The sequence below is a fragment of the Denticeps clupeoides genome, chromosome 8, assembly GCF_900700375.1.
Source record: "Denticeps clupeoides chromosome 8, fDenClu1.1, whole genome shotgun sequence".
Classification (NCBI taxonomy): Eukaryota; Metazoa; Chordata; class Actinopteri; order Clupeiformes; family Denticipitidae; genus Denticeps; species Denticeps clupeoides.
In genome coordinates, this window is record NC_041714.1 from 22,323,967 (window position 1) to 22,332,283 (window position 8,317).

Consider the following 8,317-nt stretch of genomic DNA (forward strand, 5'->3'; position numbering starts at 1 on the left):
CCGCTAGGCCACCACTGCCCTACCACTGCGATTTCACCCTGCTTATGTCCGCTGCTCCACGGGGATGACATGCATCTCTCTTAGGAGTTATTTCCCCTCATATATTTGATTGCGTGCTCCCTTAAGGCAGGTATCACAATTAGAATATCTTTATCGCCATTTTAACAAGTCCCCGTGTCAGAGAGCTATCTATAAAAAAACACAAATATATAAATAAGCACAAATATAAAAAAAGAGAAAGCTTATATACTAATGTGATACAGTACAGGGCAAAAGTCTGGACACCTTCTCATTCAACGTGTTTTCTTTATCTTCATGACCATTTACGTTGGTAGATTCTCACTGAAGGCATCAAAACTATGAATGTGGAGTTACGTACTTAACCAAAAAATGTGAAATAACTGAAAATATGTTTTATATTCTAGTTTATTTGCTCTAATTACTGCTTTGCACACTTTTGGCATTCTATTGAATGGTTCTCCAACAGTCTTGAAGGAGTTCCCAGAGGTGTTTAGCACTTGTTGGTCCAGCTCACCCCAAACCATCTGGATTGGGTTCAGGTCCGGTGACTGTGGAGACCAGGTCTCCACTTTTTATTAAGTACATAACTCCACATGTGTTCATTCATAGTTTTGATGCCTTCAGTGAGAATCTACCAACGTAAATGGTCATGAAAATAAAGAAAACACATCGAATGAGAAGGTGTCCAAACTTTTGGCCTGTACTCTATGTGCATTTTATTCGATTACATTTGCATTGCATTATATATTTCATTTAAATTAATCTGAAGTTTTCTTTGATTGTTCTTATTCTCTAGTCATTGTTCTTTATTTTTATTGCTGTTCTTATAAGTGTGCATCTGCTGGTTTGCCCCAAACATTATATTGCTGTACTTGCACAGGAACATTGAAGGTATCTTGACTGTTCACCCCAAGTTGTCTCTTTGCAGATTCATTTTATACATTTCTGGCTGTGTAAAGATGATATATTTACTGGATTCATTACTTCACGACACTCTCTCCTGCAGTTTCATTCTAGACTGATCTTGAGGCAGATGAAGCGGGTCTCTTGACTACAGAATGGGACCCAGACAATAGTGATCCTGATTATGAGGTCCTATCTTCTTAAAAGTCTGTTTGTTCCAGTCATATATTTCTGTGCATTTTATTCATTTCCCAATTAAATGTATGTTTGTTGTTTTGCTGTTCTTGCAGTTACATTTTCAAGGAACAAATACACAAAGATATTAATAAAACTCTTAATGGTTTATGTCTATATTTTATATATATCATCATTGGGAGAAATAAATTCTCCAAATTTTACACCAAATGAAGAAAACATCTTTGCAGTTGGCAGGAAAGACTTGTGGAATTTCTCAGTCCCACATTATTTTTAATTAATTATAAGTTAATCATAAAATAAACAGGTAAATAAAACTGACTCAACCAAATCATTTTTTTAATTAACAGTTTTATTGTGTCATGGAGCTTTTGTTTTTTCGAGCTCCTAGTATTGCATCCGCAATAGTTTGAACTTCTGTACAAGCTCTTTTCGAGCCTGCGCCAGTCTTGCACGACGCTCCTCATGGAGACACGTTTTAACATGATCAGCAACGGCCTGCACTTCCTCCAGTTTCTGTGCAGAATCATTAAGCTCCATCCGAAGCATGTGGTGGAATACGGGCTCCGGCTGCAGCAGAGTGGCCGAGCGGGATCCCAGTAGTGCTGGACTGGCGGTGTGTGTGACACACGATGTTAATAAACAATGAATTCATGAATAAATCATATTAATAACGCGTGAACGAAAAAAATATGTTTGTCGGCAGCGTTCGAAAAATAATGCGGGTCGGCCTCATTATTTTTCGAACGCTGCCGACAAACATATTTTTAAAATATGACCCAGGCAACACAGTCCTGGAGAAGTATAAGATTTAAAAGACGTCCTCCAACAGTAAGTTACACCATCGTGCTCCTCATACAGGGATGGGGACAGGGACGAGGACAGGGACGGGGGTTTCCTTGTTTACCGCACATACTCAGACCTTCACAATGAACACGGTCACCTATATGCATGTGTGCCGGAGTTAAATGGTTACACTAGATTTATAAATGTATTTCTTCTTTCTTGTGTCTTTTATTTTCTTATTTTCTAAAGACTTTTATTTTGTTCACCTGTATTCTGATGTGGGTAAGGGAATTATAACGACAATCAGGGTGTTTGTTTAATTGTAGAATGTTAAAATGTGTTAATGTTTCTGGTTATGTTAAATATGTTTCTGTAGTTTTGTTTGTTCAATTTATGGTTATTGTAAAAAGTTATGTGGGTTCTAAAACTTTGATCACCCCCGAAAAGTGGTTGGTTGCGGCCGTGCCCTTGGGTTAGTGGGTTGGAGACCCGGTTTAGTTCTCTTAGACACATGGCATGAGCTGTGAAAGGTGCGTGGGGTTTGTGTGCAATAAGTTATTTTTTTCTATTTTAATTTATGTACATATTAGGAATATTTTGCATGTGTTTTATTTTGTGAATATTTTTTATGTTCTGTTAATACTGTATATACTGTATACTGTAGAGAGAGGTGCAGAGAGACGCGGTTTGTGACGCGATGTTCTGATGTGACCTTGCTTTTGTACAGGTATGCAGTGTTATAAATTATGAATGCTCCCTCCCAGCTCTGCCCCCACTCCCCTCTTCAGCTCCACAAACTTTCTGAACCCTAACACACACACACACACACACACACAAACTGACCATGCACCAGTCACTCTGTGCAGCTCTGGTCTGCCAACTACCTCACTTGTCACTTCGTCACTTTAAACTTACCTCTGTTGCACTACATGGTTTTGCACTCTCCACCATGTGCCCTTATTTGTATATGGTGTTTTTAAAATTGTATATTGTGTTTTTTTTTCTTTAAATTGTATTTATACTTTGTATTCAATGTTACTGTTTTTGTATTTAATGTTACTTGTATGGATCAGAGAATAACGTAATTTCAATTCTCTGCATGTCCTGTACATGTGGCAGAATTGACAATAAAGCTGACTTGACTTGACTTAATGTTTAGTTCTCTTAGGCACATGGCATGAGCTGTGAGAGAGAGAGGTGCAGAGAGACGCGATTTGTGACGCGATGTTCTGACGCGACCTTGCTTTTGTGCAGAATACACTTTGCACAGAAAATTTCTTGGGTGTCAGCTCATCATTTGCGGTTCAAGAAACGAAATCAAAAAATTACACAAAGCAGAAGAAGAACCGCTACACATGAATCTGAATAAACGACACTAAAGCAACTTGCTTAGAAAAAGCCCAACTGGGCCGAGACAGGACGCAACAGGCCTGTTAGGATACAGCATATAGACACCGTGCCTACAGTCGTAAAATCGAGCCAAAAATGATCAAGCCAGTGACTTGCACACACAAACCAGCTGTTCTGACAGTAAAATAAAAGCTCTTTTATTTTCTGACTTGTTCAAATGACTTTATGTGGCTTTACGAACGTGGTTGTCGTTTTATAATAATATTTCAGTGCTTTCATTAGGATTCATAAGAACCTGTAGCTAATCTGTGTGAAATGGAGAAAACACATTATTCCCTTAAAAACATACTAGTATAAGCTTGTCTGGGGGCTTCATATGAAGCAAGTGTCCAGAAAAGGACTGACGACAACGGGGTAGCGACATCTTAAAACCTCACAAATTGTTTCACACGTTGTCGACCCGTGAACTTCTCGTGTATTTAGTGGTACGTTTCGTTCACGCGTTATTAATATGATTTATTCATGAATTCATGGTTTATTAACCTCGTGTGTCACACACACCGCCAGTCCAGCACTACTGGGATCCCGCTCGGCCACTCTGCTGCAGCCGGAGCCCGTATTCCACCACATGAAGCCGCCTGCCGCTATAAAACCCCGCGGTCTGGTCCCGGAACCGAACCGATAACCAGTAAACGCGCGTGCACGTATGCGCGCGCATATGTAAACAGTCGCGGCCACGCGGGGACGAGCGAGGCTTGTTAACGGTCACGAGACGCGATTGGCTCGTATTAGCGTCACGAACGCTGATTGGTTAAAAAAAACACACAGCGATTGGCTCATTTGTTGATGACGTCATCAAGAAGTCCTATATAAAGCTGCGCAGAACCGGTTCATTTTTAGTGCGAGATAGGAGAGACTTCAGAGTCGGAGCAAGAAGAAGAGCTTTAGTGGATTGAGTGCTTATTCAGCAGAAACAGCTGGAATAGCAGAACATTCTCTAGAGTAATAAATACGGCAAGGACAAACATGTCTACTAAAAGCCAGGCAGGCAGAAGAAATAAATGCCGCAAGCATCACAGCACCACGAAAGCCAAAGGAGGCAGTGACCATGCTGAAGCAGACGTGATCCACAGAATGCTGGAGGAGAAAAAGTGCCTTCAACAAGAAATCACTCAGCTTCGCATGGAGCTTAATGATTCTGCACAGAAACTGGAGGAAGTGCAGGCCTTTGCTCATCACGTTAAAACGTGTCTTCACGAGGAGCGTCATGAAAGACTGGCATATCGTGAAGTTGTGACAGGCAAACTGGAAAAGCTCAAAGTTCTCAATCACAAGCTTGAGGACCGATTAGTGGATGAGCAGCAGGCTCGAGAAGAGCTTGAACAGATGTTCCAACAATTGCAAAGGCAATTCCATGAGCTAAAGGAGAAACAAGCTCAGGACCATGACAATTCTGAAAGTGAAGAGCTTCACAGAGAGCTGGAAGAGAAAAGGTGCCTCCAAGAAGAAACCACTAAGCTTCGGATGGAGCTTAATGATTCTGGACAGAAACTGGAGGAAGTGCAGGCCTTTGCTCATCACGTTAAAACGTGTCTTCACGAGGAGCGTCACGAAAGACTGGCGTATCGTGAAGTTGTGACAGACAAACTGGAAAAGCTCAAAGTTCTCAATCACAAGCTTGAGGACCGATTAGTGGATGAGCAGCAGGCTCGAGAAGCGCTTGAACAGATGTTCCAACAATTGCAAAGTCAATTCCAGGAGCTAAAGGAGAAACAAGCTCAGGACCATGACGATTCTGAAAGAGAAGAGCTTCACAGAGAGCTAGAAGAGAAAAGGTGCCTCCAAGAGGAAGTCACTCAGCTTCGGATGGAGCTTAATGATTCTGAACAGAAACTGGAGGAAGTGCAGGCCGTTGCTGATCATGTTAAAACGTGTCTTCACGAGGAGCGTCATGAAAGACTGCCGTATCGTGAAGCCATGATGTCCAAATTAAAAAGGCTCAAAGTTCTCAAGCACACTCTTGAGGACAAATTAGGGGATGAGCAGCAGCTTAGAGAACAACTTGAAATTGAGCAGCACAATGCAAGACTGGAAAGTACCCAACTGCAAGGACAATTACAGGAGCTAAAGGAGCAACAAGCTCAGGACCATGACCATTCTGAAAGAGAAGAGCTTCACAGAGAGCTGGAAGAGAAACAGAAACTGGAGGAAGTGCAGGCCGTTGCTGATCATGTTAAAACGTGTCTCCATGAGGAGCGTCATGCAAGACTGGCGCAGGCTCGAAAAGAGCTTGTACAGAAGTTCAAACTATTGCGGATGCAATACTAGGAGCTCAAAAAACCAAAGCTCCAGAAATGACACAATAAAACTGTTAATTTAAAAAATGATTTGGTTGAGTCAGTTTTATTTACCTGTTTATTTTATGATTAACTTATAATTAATTAAAAATAATGTGGGACTGAGAAATTCCACAAGTCTTTCCTGCCAACTGCAAAGATGTTTTCTTCATTTGGTGTAAAATTTGGAGAATTTATTTCTCCCAATGATGATATATATAAAATATAGACATAAACCATTAAGAGTTTTATTAATATCTTTGTGTATTTGTTCCTTGAAAATGTAACTGCAAGAACAGCAAAACAACAAACATACATTTAATTGGGAAATGAATAAAATGCACAGAAATATATGACTGGAACAAACAGACTTTTAAGAAGATAGGACCTCATAATCAGGATCACTATTTTCTGGGTCCCATTCTGTAGTCAAGAGACCCGCTTCATCTGCCTCAAGATCACTCTAGAATGAAACTGCAGAAGAGAGTGTCGTGAAGTAATGAATCCAGTAAATATATCATCTTTACACAGCCAGAAATGTATAAAATGAATCTGACAAAATACAGGCAGGGATAACATATATTTTTAAGAATGTGGTGGGATAATAAATGTATCCACCCTCTTCTCAGCGTCCACCCCCATCTTCAGTCTCTTCTCAGCCTCCACCCTCATCTTCTCTTTGCTCTCAGCTGCCTCCGTGTGGTCCATCACTGGTCCTTCTTCTGATTCTTGCCTTCTCTTCCACTTTACATTTACAGCATTTATCAGACACCCTTATCCAGAGCGACTTACAATCAGTAGTTACAGGGACAGTCCCCCCCTGGAGCAACTTAGGGTTAAGTGTCTTGCTCAGGGACACGATGGTAGTGAGTGGGATTTGAACCTGGGTCTTCTGGTTCATAGGCGAGTGTGTTACCCACTAGGCTACTACCACCCCCACTTTAAAAAGGAGAAGATAACCCAAAACAACAGGTTACATTTCCTCTAACCCTGTGTATATTAAATTATTTGCCTTAAATGAACGTTCGTGAGGACCGATTAGTGGATGAGCTGCAGCTTTGAAAAGATCTTGAACTGTTCAAAATATCACATAAAATGTTCAAATTTCTTGTAAATATGTTGTGTTTTATATGCTTTGTCTATTTGAATAAAACTGTGGTTGAGTCCTATTTAACTTGTGTGTTTATGATTTATAATGTGGGACAGAGACTCCGAAAGTCTTTCCTGCCAACCGCTGTCAGACTCTATACAACAGCTGACCACACAAACACACATCTTATCTTATGTGTGTGGAACTTAAAACTATGGATAGCATTCTAATGTAAGTGTCCAAGTGGGAAATGGAGAGGTGGAGAGCAGTGACATGCACCCTTCATGTATGTACATGTTACGTCCTGGTCTAGGTCAGGAACGTGAACAATTAGAAAGAGGGAGGGAAACGTCACAACCGCTTGACCGAGGTGATTTTTAATTAAACAAAACAATACAAGTCACGCCTTGAAACACATCAGGCCACGAAAAAGCACCGGGTAGACTAATGGGAACAGGGCATCTCTCTGGCGTATTTTCCCATTCTCCCTTTCCTTCCCTCTCTCCTCCTCTTCCTCGTCGCAGCACGCCGTCTTTAACGGCCTCACCCCAACGGGAGCGCGAATCAGTGTCAGGTCTGGGAGGAGTTCCGCAAATTACAGACCATACATCACATGATCACGGGACGTAACACCCCCACCACCAAGAATCGACATCCCACGTTGATTAATACCACTTTCAAACTCAAAAGGCCCGTGACATGGTGTCCGCTAAAACATTGTCCCCCTCCCCGCTTGTACTTAATCTCCAGGTTAAAACCCTGTGGTACCAAAGACCAGCGCATAATACGCAGGTTTGAGTTCTTCCTACGGGCTAAAAACACTAGGGGATTGTGATCAGTAAAAACAAGGACAGGGAGTGGCGTGGACCCAAAATACACCTCGAAATGCTGTAGTGCTAAAATCAGTGCTAGAGCTTCTTTCTCCATAGTACTATAGTTCAGTTGGTGCTTTAAGAACTTTTTAGAGAAAAAGAAAATGGGATGATCAACCCCATACTCATCCTCCTGAAGTGACTGTCACATGTGATACACAGCAGCACAGCACACGATGGACACAGTGAAATTTGTCCTCTGCATTTAACCCATCACCCTGAGTGAGCAGTGGGCAGCCATGACAGGCGCCCGGGGAGCAGTGTGTGGGGACGGTGCTTTGCTCAGTGGCACCTCACTGGTACCTTGGCAGAGCAGGAATCGAACCGGCAACCTTCTGGTTACAGGTCCGCTTCCTTAACCGCTAGGCCACCACTGCCCCACAGGCTGTAGAAGCACCGCTCCCGCTCCAACAGCACTGGCATCCACGTCCCACTTCAAGGGGCGCTGGAAATCTGGGGCAGCGAGGAACTGCAAAGAAGAGACTTCACAGCCTTAAACGCACTGTGACAGTCCGCAGACCAAACAAAGGATGAGCTGCCATGAAGCGGCTCGGTAAACGGGCAGACCACGTCTGAGAAGTTCTTACAAAACCCCCGATAAAATCCAGCCGTCCCTAAAAATCGCTGCAATTCCCGTTTCGAAGCGGCGACAGGAAAATTCATGACCGCCTGAACTTTGGCCGAAGGTACAGGCCGAACCTGTACCTTTTGCCTGATGCAGCAGTTGGAACATGATCTGGATGTGTGGGGCCTTTTAGGTCGTC